Source organism: Triticum aestivum, chromosome 6D (assembly GCF_018294505.1).
Source record: "Triticum aestivum cultivar Chinese Spring chromosome 6D, IWGSC CS RefSeq v2.1, whole genome shotgun sequence".
Classification (NCBI taxonomy): domain Eukaryota; kingdom Viridiplantae; phylum Streptophyta; class Magnoliopsida; order Poales; family Poaceae; genus Triticum; species Triticum aestivum.
In genome coordinates this window covers 6,174,276-6,189,450 of record NC_057811.1, presented here as the reverse complement: position 1 = coordinate 6,189,450, position 15,175 = coordinate 6,174,276, and the positions used below count along the sequence as shown (strand labels likewise).

The 15,175-nt window shown below is 52.2% G+C and overlaps 2 pseudogenes; one reads left to right on the top strand and one right to left on the bottom strand.

Annotated features, from left to right (window-relative positions):
- The first annotated feature begins 2,002 nt into the window (after positions 1–2,002).
- Positions 2,003–8,947, top strand: LOC123140698 (uncharacterized; annotated as a pseudogene).
- A 2,437-nt stretch (positions 8,948–11,384) lies between these two features.
- LOC123140697 (uncharacterized) lies at positions 11,385–12,679 on the bottom strand (annotated as a pseudogene).
- Positions 12,680–15,175: the final 2,496 nt, after the last annotated feature.

The window sequence follows — 15,175 nt, the reverse complement described above, 5'->3', positions numbered from 1 at the left end:
GTTGCGCAGAGCAACTAGCTTCGACACCTTCCACCTCATGTCGCTTGACGGCTTTGTCCTTGCCCTCGTGGACAGAGACGTCTGTGCGGACGATCCCAGTCACCGAGAGCAGCCAAACCCTGTCATCCGAGCCGGCCGGCGTGCAAATACCCGAATATGTACTCATCGACAGGTGTGAGTATTTAGCCATCTACAGAGACATATTTCAGTGGAAGCTTTCAGTGAGCGTTATCTTGGTTTACCCACCCCGGTGGCACGGATAATCGGAGGAACTTTTGATCACATTGGGGAGAGGATACGTGCCAAACTCCAAGGTGGTTCAAAACGTATGATTTCTTGTGCTGGACGTGAGGTGAGAATAAAAGCTGTTGCACAATCGATACCCACTTTCAGTATGAGTTGCTTCAAGCTGACAAAGAATGTTTGTAAGGATTGGCATCTTGTATGGCCAAGTATTGGCGGAGTAGCAATCTGGACAGTCGTTCTTTGCACTGGCTGTCCGGTGTCACTCAATTCCCCAAAACATAAGAGTGGGATGGGATTCAGGGATCTCGAATTGTTCAACTTAGTCTCCTCGGAAAGCATAGACGGAGACTGATGACCAATCGCAATTCCTTGTGTGCACGGGTCCTGAAGGGAAGGTATTATCCAGCTTGTGATTTTATGCAAGCCACAGCTCCGAAATTTGCATCTGTGACTTGGCGAGCTATCATTGCCAGAAGAGATGCGTTGAAAACTGGCTTGTTCAAGCATCCCGGCAGTGGATCCACTATCTCGATATGGGATGATAAGTGGATTCCGGGAACTTTGTCCATGTTTCCGGTGGCCCGGATCGGCAATACTAATATAAACATGGTTTCAGACCTTATTGATTCGGACAACTGGACATTGAAGATGGATTTTTTGAGAGACAACTTCATATCTCCTGATGCGGATGCAATACTAAATATCCCACTCAGGTGGGGAGGGGGTGAAGATGTTCTGGCATGGGCGTGTGAAAGAACCGGGTGCTATACTGTAAAATCTGCATATCGATCTCTGATGACTCAGAACGAGCAGCAAGCTCTAGAGGAAGGGACGATAACCGAAGCTTGAGAGACAGAAAAACAGCTATGGTCCCGACTTTGGAAATTGAAAGTTCTACCAAGTGTGAGTTTTCTGGTGACGAGTATTGCGGGGAATTCTGCTAGCTCGAGCTACCCTACATCACCGTCACATTGCTGGCGCCCTCCCGATGATGACCGGATCAAGATCATTGTGGACGGCAGCATTGCCGTTGACGCCCGCGGCGGAGGGGTTGGAGGGGTGGCGAGGTCTCAGTCCTCCCTCATGGCAGCTTGGTGTAAACCTTACTCAAGTATTACTGACCCCCTCATCTATGAAGCCTATGCACTCCGGGATGGCATCATCTTTGCACAGCTCCGAGGCGCTTCGAGAAGGTAGTACTTGAGTCAGACTGCATGGAGATTGTGAATCTCTGTATTAAGCACCACGAGCCCAAATCGGTAGTGGCGCCCATCATATCCAAAATTCGGGAGCATTTTTCTTCCTTTAAATTTTGTATTATTCAACATGTATCTAGAACAGCAAACTTTCCTGCCCATCTATGTGCAAAGCATGCTAGCACTTTGGATGTTACAGATTGCTGGATAGATTCTACCCCTAGTTTCCTTGTAACTAGCCTCTTAGCAGATTCCGCAGGGTTGTGTGTGTTGAATAAAGCTCCCTAATCCCCCCTCAAAAAAAAGAGACATATTTGTTACCTTATATGTGAACTTTTTACTAAAGCAATATAATAATGGGCCCCAACTTTCGAGTCAAAAAAAAAAGATATAGACTTTGCCTCGTATACTACTCCAGGTCCAATAAGTCTCCAATCGCTGTCCGATTTTTGCACGATCAGCAGGCCTGGATTGTATGTCGTACCAAAAACATACGTAGCAGCACTCGGCCGGTTATATAGTAAAACACTGCGGCGCGTGCGGATCGCGGACGACTGGAAACTAGAAAAGGAGCGGCGAACGAGAAGCAGCGGCGAACGAGAGCGATCGGCAATGGCCTCGAATCCGGTCGTGCTACCCAGCGACGTCCTCGCGGAGGTCCTCCGGCGCCTCGTGCCGCACACCCTAGCCGCGGCCCGGCTGGTCTGCAGTGCATGGCGCGACACCGTCGATGCCCGCCTGCGTGGCCACCTGCTCTCGCGCTCGGTGCGCGGGATCTTCATCAACTTCACCCGGCTTAGATTCTCAGAGTTCTTCTCACGTCCCACGACTGGCCCCGCGATCTCTGGAGGGCTCGACTTCTTGCCCTGCATGGGCGTCACGGTCACGGACCACTGCAACGGCCTATTGCTTTGCCGCGGTCTGAGACACGAGTGTGACGATGCATTGCCGCGCGATTATGTCGTGAACCCGGCCACGCGCCGATGGGCGCGTCTGCCCCAACGTCCTGGGTCAAACGTGTTGGGATTCGATCAAAGTGCCTACCTCGCGTTCGAACCGACCATGTCGACACACTATGAGGTATTTTTGGTTCATGTGTGCTAGCTGCCGGTGAACCGCACAACGACCATGATGATGCGTTGCTTGAATCGGAGTGGCCTCCGGAGTTATACGTCATCCATGTGTTCTCATCGGCGACTCAGCGGTGGGACAAGAGGATCTTCATTCGAGAAGGGGAGGCTGCAGGGCTCGTCCGTAACATGTGTTAACTGTATAGACTAGAACCCCCGCTCGCCCATGTCCCGCACGCTCCAGTGCACGATCTCCACGATCCCCACGATCGACCACGCGCTCTCGCTAGCGCTCGGCGCTCCCTCTGTACTGTCGCTATATAAGCAGAGATCAATCACAGCACCACCCAAGGTGGATTGCTCATTCTTTCCCTCGTCAACATGGTATCAGACGCTGGTTTTTTCTCCTGCCTATAGACATCTTCCGCTGTCCGCTCCAACTGCTTCTCGAGCCATGTCGATGCCCCCACCTCCCCCACCTCCTCCCCCACGTCCTGGCGGTGGCACTGGCGGCGCACCCCTCACGCCGGCCACGCCGCCTTCCAACCCAGCTCTCCTGACCCCCTCCGCCTTCAGCCGCGGAGCACTCTTCGTCTCCGATGCAGGCGCTTCCACCTCCACCGCGCCGCCGCCCGTCTCTCCATTGGCGGGCATCTTCATCAACCAGCACGTCCCCATCGTGCTGTCGCTGAACCTTCCCAATTTCTCCCACTGGCGTACCCTGTTTGAGGTGATGTTCCAGAAGCAGGCGGTCGGCGACCACATCACCGGACCGCCACGGCCCCAGGACCCGTACTGGCTCCAGGATGATGCCCACATCGTCTCATGGCTGTACAACCGCGTCACCCCGGAGGTGTTCGGCCTGATCCACAAGCGCGGCGCCACGGCCGCCGCCATCTGGAGCTCCATCCGCGACCTCTTCCTGGAGAACGCCGAACATCAGGTGGTGGCGCTCTCCACCGAGTTCCGGCGCATCGAGCAAGGCGGCTCCTCCATCCTCTCCTTCGCGCGCCTCAAAGACTGCGCCGATCGCCTCGCCGAGCTCGGTGCCACCGTTACCGACCGCGATCAGGTTCTCAACATGATCCGTGGGCTTCACCCCCGGTTCAGGTACGCCGTGCCCATTCTCACCATGCAAACTCCCTTCCCGTCGCTCCTGCGTTGCCGCGCCTTTCTTCTTCTTGAGGAGAGCCGACTCGCCGCCGACACCACCACCGACACGGCTCTCCATGCTGCTCGGGCCCCAGCTACCACCAACAATCCTGGGGGCCCCGCTGCTACTGGACATGGCGGCGGCACCAACCGCGGACACGGCGGTGGTCGACGCGGCCGCGGGCGGGGCCACCACTCCGGCGGGGGCAGCAACTCCGACGGGGGCAACAACTCCGGCGGGGGCACCCAAGCTCCTCGCCCTGCCGCTCCTGCACCCGCGCCATGGACCGGCATGGTGCACGCATGGCCCATGCCATGGCGCCCCCACGCCCCAGGCTCCGGCATCCTTGGGCCACGTCCCGGAGGGGCTGCTCCATTCGCCGGCTCGGCCACGCACCACGCAACCGCGCCCGGCGCCTTCAACACTGCCCCGCCCACTGCCTGGTACCCGGCTGTGCCCCACACCCACTCTACAACGCCGCGCCCGCGCCTGCTCCCCCGCCCTCGTCCTCAACCTCGGCGTGGGACCAGAGCGCCCTCATCGCCGCGCTCAACAACCTGACGGTGCAGCAGCAGCAGCCGTCTCCCCCGAGCACCGACTGGTACCTGGACACAGGTGCTTCATCGCACATGGCGTCGTCGTCAGGTATTCTCTCCTCCGCCAACCCTTGCTCCTCTCATCACATAGTAGTCGGCGACGGATCATCGCTTGCAGTAACGCACACAGGTCACACCACCATACCCACTTCCCACTCCCCACTCCACCTCAATAAGATCCTCGTCTCTCCCTACCTAATCAAAAACCTACTCCCGGTCAAAACTCTCACCCGTGATAACCCAGTTAATGTGGAGTTTGATGATCTTGGCTTCTCTTTCAAGGATCGAAGAACGAGGAAGGTGATCCTCCGCTGTAACGACGCCGACGACAAGCTCTACCCCCTGCCGTACACGCCACCGACCCATGCTCACCATGCGCTCGCCGCGGTCTCGCGTGACCTTTGGCATCAACGCCTCGGCCACCCCGCCATCGACACCCTCGACCGGACCCTGCGCTCCTCCGTCATCACCTCAGAACCCAGCACCACCGGCGTGTGTCAGGCGTGTCAACTCGGCAAAAGCACTAGACTGCCTTTTAATTCATCATCGCATGTATCTTATTTTCCGTTTCAGCTTGTACACAGTGATGTTTGGACCTCCCCCATATCTAGCAATTCTGGTTACCAATACTATCTGTTGTTGCTCGACGACTACAGTCATTTCGCATGGACGTTGCCTCTTCGCCAAAAATCAGACGTTTTTCCTACCATCCGCAATTTCATCGCGTTCGTCAAAAACCATTTCAATCTCCCTGTCCTCACAGTCCAAACAGACAACGGTAGAGAATTCGATAATGCTTCCTCACGTACCCTCTTCGCCTCGCTCGGCATTGCCCTACGTATGTCATGCCCTTACACCTCTCCACAGAACGGGCGCGCCGAGCGCGCGCTCCGTACACTTAACGACATCGCCAGATCACTGCTAACCCATGCCCATATGCCTTTCTCCTTCTGGGCAGAAGCGCTGCAAACCTCTACCTTCCTACTCAACCGACGGCCGTGCCGACCTCGCCACGACCAGACACCGTTCTTTCTTCTATACGGTGCTCACCCCGACTACACAGCCATGCGCGTTTTCGGGTGCCTATGCTTCCCCAACCTCACAGCCACCACCCCTCACAAACTCGCCCCACGCTCGGCACCGTGCGTTTTCCTCGGCTACGCCATCGATCACAAAGGCTATAGATGTCTCAACCCTGCAACTGGGCGCGTGATCATCTCTCGCCATGTCGTCTTCGATGAGCATCGTTTTCCCTTTCGCGACCAATCCAGTGCACCGCCACCTGACCCGACGCCTCCCCTTGACGACGAGCTCACGCTCCCGTTCGTTCCCCGGCGATCTCGTACTGTGCGGACACGACCCGCCGCTGCTCCTGACCAAACTGTGGACGCGATGGCAGATCACACCCCTCCCGCCAACACAGCCCCTTCCTCGCCTACGGCCTCTACACCACTGCAAACCTCCTCGCCTACGGCCTCTACACCAACAGCTGCTCCGGCCACCCCTCTCACCACTGCTCCCAGCAGCACCCCTTCGCTATTACCCACGCCCCCGCGTCCACGACGCCGCGCGCACCCATCCCAACCCACACCATGACTACGCGTGCTCAGGCCGGCAAGTTCCTGCCCAACCCCAAGTATGCCGACAACCTTACTGCCACTGTCACCGACACTGCCATATCACCCATACCCCGATCGGTGCGCTCTGCTTTGCAAGATCCATGTTGGCTGTCTGCTATGCAGGTTGAGTACAGGGCGCTGATGGAAAATGCAACCTGGCGGCTCGTGCCACGACCGCCCGGCGTCAATGTCGTCACCGGCAAATGGCTCTTCCGCCACAAGTTCAAGGCAGACGGGTCGCTCGAACGGTACAAAGCACGCTGGGTGCTGCGCGGGTTCTCTCAACGACCTGGCGTGGACTTCGACGAGACGTTCTCTCCCGTCGTCAAGGCCGCCACGATCCGCGTCGTCCTCACCATTGCTGCCACACGCAACTGGCCGGTCCATCAAATGGATGTCAACAATGCCTTCCTCCACGGGCGTCTCGCCGAGCGCGTCTACTGTCAACAACCTGCGGGTTTCGTCGACGCGCACCACCCCGAGCACGTGTGCCTCCTCGACAAGTCGTTGTACGGCCTCAAACAGGCACCGCGCGCGTGGTTCGCCCGGTTCGCGGCCTTCGCGCACCAGCTCGGCTTCGTCAGCTCTCGCGCAGATCCCTCGCTGTTCGTGCTCCATAGCAGCGCGGGTGACGCCTACCTCCTCCTCTACGTCGACGACATCGTCCTCACGGCCTCGTCGCCGGCGCTTCTTCAACAGCTGCAGCGCCAACTCTCCGGCGAGTTCTCCATGAAGGACCTCGGCTCCCTCCACTACTTCCTCGGGATCGCCGTCACCCGCACGAAACACGGCTTCTTCCTCTCCCAACAGAAGTACGCTGAGGAACTGCTCGAGCGCGCCAACATGACGTCCCGCAAGCCACTGCCCACGCCTGTTGACACGCACGGCAAGCTCTCTGCTGTCGACGGCGCACCTGTTCCAGATCCAACCGAGTACCGCAGCATCGTGGGTGCCCTCCAGTACATGTGCATGACGCGCCCTGACATCGCCTACGCGGTCCAACAATGCTGTCTGGTCATGCATGATCCGCGCGCACCGCACCTCGCCCTCGCCAAACGGGTGCTACGCTACCTCCGGGGCACCACGTCTCATGGACTCCATCTCCCCGTCGCTCGACCTTGTGGCATACTCCGACGCGGACTGGGCCGGCTGCCCCGACACACGCTGTTCGACGTCTGGCTACGCCGTGTACCTCGGCGACTCCCTCATCTCCTGGTCCTCGAAACGCCAGGCCACCGTGTCCCGCTCCAGCGCGGAGGCGGAGTACCGCGCTGTCGCCAACGCCGTTGCGGAATGCTGCTGGGTTCGTCAACTCCTGGCAGAGCTCTCCATTCCCATGCCAAAGGCGAGCGTGGTGTTCTGCGACAACATCTCCTCGGTGTACATGTCTTCCAACCCAGTTCACCATCGGAGGACGAAGCACATAGAGCTGGATATCCACTTCGTCCGCGAACAGGTGGCGCTCGGCAAGCTCCGCGTGCTCCATGTGCCGACCAAGCAACAATTCGCGGACGTACTCACCAAGGGTCTCCCGACCACGGCGTTCCAAGATTTTCGTTCCAGTTTATGCATCCGCCCCCCGGATGCTTCAACTGCGGCGGGGTGTTAACTGTATAGACTAGAACCCCCGCTCGCCCATGTCCAGCACGCTCCAGTGCACGATCTCCACGATCCCCACGATCTACCACGCGCTCTCGCTAGCGCTCGGCGCTCCCTCTGTACTGTCGCTATATAAGCAGAGATCAATCACAGCACCACCCAAGGTGGATTGCTCATTCTTTCCCTCGTCAACAACATGCATTCGGGTTTGTGGTATAATCTATATCATTATCATGTCGTCTACTCGCGAAGCACGCTCTACATCCATTGCGAGCATGGCTATCTCATGAGGTACTACTACTTACTTGCTCCTATCTCATTATTCTCGTTTAGCAAGGGCTCGTCTGGTTCGTTGGATTTTCAAATCAAAGTAAAAGATTGTGATTTCCACTCAACATCAACCCTTCTAAATTTTTGATATGCTCACACTTAATGCTATGAATTTTTAGGAATTAGGTCAATATGAACACAATCCGAATAGTCTAGTACGTGCATTCCCATGAAATGAATGTCATACATAGCAAACAAATGTAGGAAAAATCCTATGGGAATTTTCTAGAAAATCCTACAAATCCTCCCAAAATATATACTGCTACGATTCACTCATGTTGTTATTAATCTGTTTTACCTGATTGTTTATGTTTGCAGAATGTGTTTGTCCGATCACACATACAGAGTAATAAAACTACCAGGTGTCAGTGAACTTCCGCTAAAAGGATATCCTGAGCACCATTTGGGTAGATCACTAAGAGGGGTGTATTGCGCAATATCTCATAAGAGGAGTCCGCTTCTTCAGCTTTGGCATCTCAATGAATCATGCAGTCAAATAGAATGGGTGCTAAACCATGATACCACTCTTAAGACCTTTGAACATGAGGACTATGCTCAACAAATGGGTAGACAATGGATCTTACAGGATGTTAACCACCGTAAGTCGTTGCCTGAGCGTAATGGTAATACACATGAAATTTACAGAGCGACAGTGGAAGAGAAATATGAATGGAACTCTGACGAGGATAACATTCTTGACATTGAATATGATGTTGAAGAGGATAACTTTCTTGAAGAGGGATATGAAGGAAATTATTGTTTCCTTGGGTTTCATCCTTATAAAGAGATTGTCTTCTTAATTTCAACAAGGAGAAAAACAAGAGTACTGGCATATGATTGCAACAGCTCGAAATTTCAAGACATGGGCAATGTGTGTTCAGCATATTATAACCCGGTCTGCGGACTACCATTTGGGGAGATGGACTCAGCTTTCCCGTATACGCCTTGCTGGATAGGCGAGTTTCCAGGAAACGAATTAGAATCGCTATTTGAAGATAAGGAGCTTCGTAGGAAAAAGTCAGAATTGGAAGAGGAATCCAACCTTTCATGCATGCGCGTGTACGAGATGCGCAAGTTCCATGCGCGCGCCAAGAGGATCAAGGACTCCGCCACCATGATTCGTCACAGACGGCACTAGTAGGAACTCACCTTCACCGACATGAAGGCCAAGGCGACCAAGTTGGACCTTAGCAAGGCCACCAAGAAGCTAGAGTGTTGAAGTTAAAAGTTGAAGGCAGGGCAAAAGAAATTCCTACCGCTGACTGCTCCTGCAAAGAAAATTTTGTGCTGCAGATCGCATGCTAAAACTAGGATGGCCTCACGATGACAAATGCAGCTTCTGCAAACAAGTGCTAGCTGCTACAAAAAACATTGAGAGATTGCTTAATATATAGATAGTGTTGGAATTAACCACGACGTAAGAGACCTGTCCGGCAGGGACTAGTGGTAGGCTAGCTAGCTGCTATATAATCCTTTGTATCCCCTTGTAAACAAACCGTGAGATCAGAGAAATAAATGGGTGTGACATGAGCCTTTTCCAATCAATCGGCATCTCGTGTATTGCGTACGTGTGCACTTTGTGCATTTCCAGCAAGCCATAGTAGCTAGGCTGCTGAGCTCCTATACTAGGGTTTCGCCCAGAAAGAAATTGGGCCTTGCTAGTCTGTCGTATGTTCCTCTCACCGGAAGTACACGTCAGATTACAGCGTCGATGTCGGGCCTGTGCCAACAGATAGTAGTATGTACAGAATTTGCTTTTTTTATGAAACACAGCAGACGCTGTTTTTGATTCATTAAGGGTAAACTCCATATGGAAAATACAGGGTATGGGCATTCCAAAAAGAAATGTACACCCAGGGTAATAGCTGTACAAACAGGGGTTGGGGAGGGCCAAATTGCACTATAATTGTGCCAACCATTTAACGCCTTTGATTCTAAGCCACATGTGCAGTTCATCAGAGATCAGGTTGCATGTTCCAATGAAATCATTGACTTTGGCGTTGAAGATTCTGTTGTTCTTTTCTTTCCAAACCTGACACCAGATCAGCATAAAGTGCGGAGAAATCTTTGCAACGTTGCGAGGGGATGTTGTCCAGAGTGTGTAGCCACCATTGTAGCAGCGAGATCGAGTCTTGTTGAAGCTTGGTCTAAGATCAAACCGATAGTTTAATTTGGTCAGAAATTAGCCCCAGACAGTAGCAGTAAATGGGCAAGTTGCAAACAGGTGGACAGCAGACTTGAAGTCAATGTTACACAGTTGGCAAACAGGATTGGCAGGCCAATTCCTTCTTGGGAGATTATCTGCTGTTAGTCATTTTCCTTGTATGGTTAGCCATGCAAAGAACTTCACTTTTTGTGGGATCTTAATCTTCCAAATGATGTGCGAAAGAGGCGTCTAAACCCTTCTAATGAACTGGCAATAGTAAGCTGAACTTGGAGGGTAACTATGTTTCATTCGACGTAACTTGCAGGGTAACTATGAACAGGAAGGTCTTGGATCGAAGAAGGGTGAGCCGAGTTGCATTTCCTTGCTAGCAGCTGAATGTACTGTAGCAGAAAACCTATGTTAGAGAAGCAAGTGCAAGTGCAAGTACTCCCTCCATCGCACAATATAACATCATTTTTCAAGCAAACATAGCTTCAAAAACGATCTTACATTGTGAGACAGAGGGAGTATCTATTAGTTCTGATTAGAGTCAGTGAAAAGAATTACTAGGTAGTGGATTAGGTTGTTAGATGTGACTGGATCAGGTGCTCCTATTACCCGGCCTTTATGCCGGTGTTGCATCCTATTGACGTTCCACGACATGTGCTCATCAGAGAAACTACATGGCAGCGCAATTACTGAGAAGTTAATTCTCGAGCATCTTACATGGGTACTACAGAAACATTTATAAATGAACTGAGAGCTACTGAAGCAGTAATTCCTAGTGGTCTGACATGGTCGCATTTCAGAAACTTGATTGTGCTAATATATAGCTAAAATGTATCTGCAGTTTTCTGAATAGTTTGATGAGTGAGTTTAAATGTGGGTGCATCAGGTAAGCAATAGCAGAAATCAATTGAGCTGGTGTTTTTCTAGTTGTCCAACCAATCAACGAACATAACTTTGGATTGTAGAAACAGAGAAGAAACCGGTCAGATAAGATTATCATCAGAGGAAACAACACAACCTTATAATTTGTAAATTGTAACAACCCGGGAAATATTCATCAGTGTAGTTTTTTGTAGGCCGAGCTCCACAGCACCCTGTGTCCAGACTGTTCCATCGAGGCTCCCACGCATAGGGATATGGGGTACTAAGGGGCTTGACCTTGGATACAACTTTGCATTAGCCCAATATAGAGGGGAAACTAAGCATGAAACCGTACAACAAGGCATGAAAACTCTAACCACAACTTTGCTATCAAAAGCAGGATAAAACTAGCAAAACCGTAGAGCTACGATTAATGGGGCTACAATTTTCATACAAAGGGGAAAATAAAACTTGTAAAATTTTAATTATTTTGTCGTACACGTGTGCTTCTATTGTTGATTATGAAGTTGAGAATGGAACCAGAACTGCAAAGAATTAATCACAAAGTGCTACTGAATGTTGGAACCCAAGCCGTCAAACTCATCTCATAAGGGATATTCTGGGTCGTGTATGGGACCCTATTATCTGAGAACCACCTCACGATCTCCATGACTGCAGGTCGAGCCAAAAGGAACCACGACATGCATTGATGAGCACGGTGCCACTCTTCTCAGCGAACCACACTAGGCTGAATTTGACTGGCTTCGTCGGCGGAATGCAGCTCCCGCCTGCCTTGTCAAGGAACCGCAAAATTGTCTCCGTCATGTTGATCACCACATGTGGTCGTTGCTTCCACTTGGCTGTATGTTGCGATTGTGCCCAAGCTGATATCTTATCATCGTGGGCGACAAGCACGAGCACATCCCCACCCACTGACGATGTTGCCAGAAGTTTTTGATGCTCTTCGTTGTGTGGGAACCCTTTGGGGAGCTTCGTCACAATCACCTTTGCCGCTTTGACGCGGAGCCTGAGGACGTAGGATCCGGTGTCAGTCTGGCACAGCCAGTGCACAGCGCCGCCGGTGACCAGGGCCTTGCCGAGGCTTCGTTAAAACCTGCTTTGTAGGTTAGGAAGCCAGGTCTCGGTGTAGAGGCCCCACGCGCCATGCTCTGTCGAGAAGGTCTGGAACTGCAGGTTGCCGCCATATTGTGATATATCTAGACATGCCTTGACCACTTGAAAATGCCGGCCAACGGAGGTGGCCGCCTTATCACAGTCACCAACCAGCAAGACATAACTTTTCTCAGACCACCCACGAAACATCGGTTCAGATGGCAGGGTCAGGCTCCTACCGGTGGCCGGGTCGCACACACGGAGCTCTTTGGCCACGCCCACACGGCCGAGCACGAGACCATCACGCGACGAGAGGGGAAAGCCCCCGCGGGTTGATGTGCGCAGCTTGGTGGCATCCGGTGCGCTGGTGTCCAGCAGAAACAGCTTCTCCTTGGGCTTGGACCAGTCGTGGGACCCGTAGATCAGGTGGCCGCGCAGGAGGGGGAGCACGAAGCGGTCGCCGTGCTGGAGGCGGAGGGGGGCGCGGAGGCTGATGTATTCCTTGACGCGGCAGCGCATGTCCACGCAAGTGGCCGCACAGCGCACGAAGGTGGCCGGGTCGGTGCGCGCCGCAATGTCCACCAGAACATCCAACGGCAGGGAAGCTGCCTTCTGCCGCCGCCCTCTTGCAGCTTGCATCTGCGACCTGGGGTCGCCGCCGCCGCCGCCTACTACTACTACTACCATGGTCGATGCCTCTCGATGGGTGGCTCTAGATCCGATCACGTCCCGATCGATACGGTATAGTGAGCCCGGATCGTTGATATTTAAGTCTTTTTTGTAGGATTAAGGGATATTTAGGTATGAATTGGGTTTCCGTAATTGTTTTTTTTAGCTGTTTCCGTAATTGTTTCATAACTGGAGATGCGGCCCGAGACGTAATTGCCCGATCGAGTCCGTGACGTTGGCGTAATTGTTTCATAACTGGACATACATATCGATCCTCTATATGTATGTACGTAGCAATGGATCCGGCCGCAACTGCGAGGGCGTCGTCGCGTGCACCATGGCCACGAAACAAGAACGGTGCTCGCCTTAGGCAGTGGACTGGTCAAACCTCCCCGGCGACCTCCTCGGCATGGTCCGCGGTAGAGCCGCCTCCCTGCTCAGCCGTGTACGCTTCACCGCTGTTTGCAGGTCGTGGCGCGCTGCCGCGTCGCAGCATCCAACGCCGCCGGCGCTCCCTTTGCTGCTCTTCTCACCTGTCAAGCAAGGCACGGTCACCGAGAAGCGCCTGATCTACTGCCCCGAGGAAGGCGAGCTCCTCCACGTACCAGTCCCAAGCAAGCTGCGCAACATGCAATTCATCGGATCGTACGATGGCGGATGGATCGCCGCAATTGAAAGATCAAGATCCTACTACGATGGAGGATGGATGGGCGCTGTAGACGGATCGACCATGTTCCTGATTGTGAATCTCTTCTCCAGTGTCGAGGTACCGCTGTCCGAGAAGCAGCGGCATTTTTGATTGACTGACCACAATGAATGAGACTTCATTTGGAAAATAATCGTTTCCAAGGTTCCCACTTCGGGTGACTGCATTCTCGTCGCCATGACTACTGGGCGCAAGATCGCACTGTATAAGATTGGCTGTCTCGAGGGCAGATGGACCATACAAGGATGTGACATGGAGCCGGTTGGGGACATCATATTCAACAGTGGGGAGCTTTATGGCCTAGCACATAGCAAGACCTTGTACACGTTTGACATTGGTGTTAATGAAGATGGTGCACCGATAGTTACTGCCGCCTACCCGATGGACGTCCAAAGTGGCGGTGATCCTAGTTGCATGAGTTGGTTCTTTGACAAAGCCTCATACATATGCGAGTTCAATGGTTGCGAAACTGCAAGCCTTTCTTTAAGGTGTTCCAAGTCACAAATGTTGATAATGACGCACGCAAATATGAGTGGGAGGAGGTGGGTAGCTTGGGCAATTGCGCATTGTTCTTGGGGCAACTATGCTCCGCCAAGGTGGTGCAAATGCCAGCTGGTGGGCGGGGAGGTGTAGAAAGAAACCACATATACTACTCGAACCATCACTCTGGAGCTAGCAAAGAGGACCAAGAGTTCGAGGAAGAATACCACACAAAATCAGAATATGGTGACGTAATATTCCGTAGGAAAGACCAAAGTGTTGATGATTATGGTGATGACGTGGAGCACATCCTGTCAGCACGATACTACATTAAGGGTGGCCATCATTTTCCCATGTGGTGCCTCCCTCCCGACTTCTAGGGCCTATTTGACTAAAAAGAATTTCATAGAAAAATTGGAGGATTGAAATCCTTGGCGGTATTTCTATCACGGATTGTTTGTTGTATTGTGACAACAGTTTGTTCTTTCTTGAAAAATATATATGGGGTATTTTATAGGAATTTTCCATTGACTTTATCTCTCAGAAAAATTACCGCAATTTTTTTTTACAGTGGTTCAGGAAAATAAGATCCATCCATCCATCCAAAAGAATCTAGCTAGTGCTAGATAATTAGGACGTACCGAAAGAAATGTATTGATAAATACTAGAAATTTGACGTCAATACAAAAATGTGGGATCAATACCATAATATTTTATTTATTTACATTTATGAAAGGACTGAGACACCAAGGGATGGAGGAGGGGAAGGAGGGAGGGAGGGGGAAGGAGAGAGCGCAATCTCAAAGGAACGAGATCAAGCTCTTGAGTTCCCATGCTAGATCTTGTCAGGCTTAATTGTCTCAATCCTGCTTCTTGTTCTGTTTTGGTTGGTACAGAGACGGCACATGAAGAGGAAGTTCATGGATAGAAGTGTTTGTTTACCTAGGCAGAATCACGACTTGTCTGCGTGCGAGTGCCTGCATGCAGTGTGATCCTACTGACAGTCACCACTGATTTGATTGCACCAGCCAGTACAATCACCTCACTTTTTGCTCGTTCACTCTGTATGCACACTTGTAGTTGCAGTTGCAGTTGCAGCGGGGAGGTCCACAATGGCAGAAAGCCAGCCTTCACAGCTATGTGTGCCTGGTATCTCTCTGAAACCAACCAACTCGTCTAGCATTAGCTTAGCTGTAGCAAGGAATCTGCCATGCTACGAATACTCAAGGAGGCAAGCACCAAAAGATTCTATATACAAGAGATCGAATCTAGATTTCCTTTCTTTCTAATTGTGGAGTACTACTGACTATAAAATGGAAATACACCCTGTCAAATACATGACGACATCTATGTTGTAAGGGCATCTCCAACGGCAAGTCGCA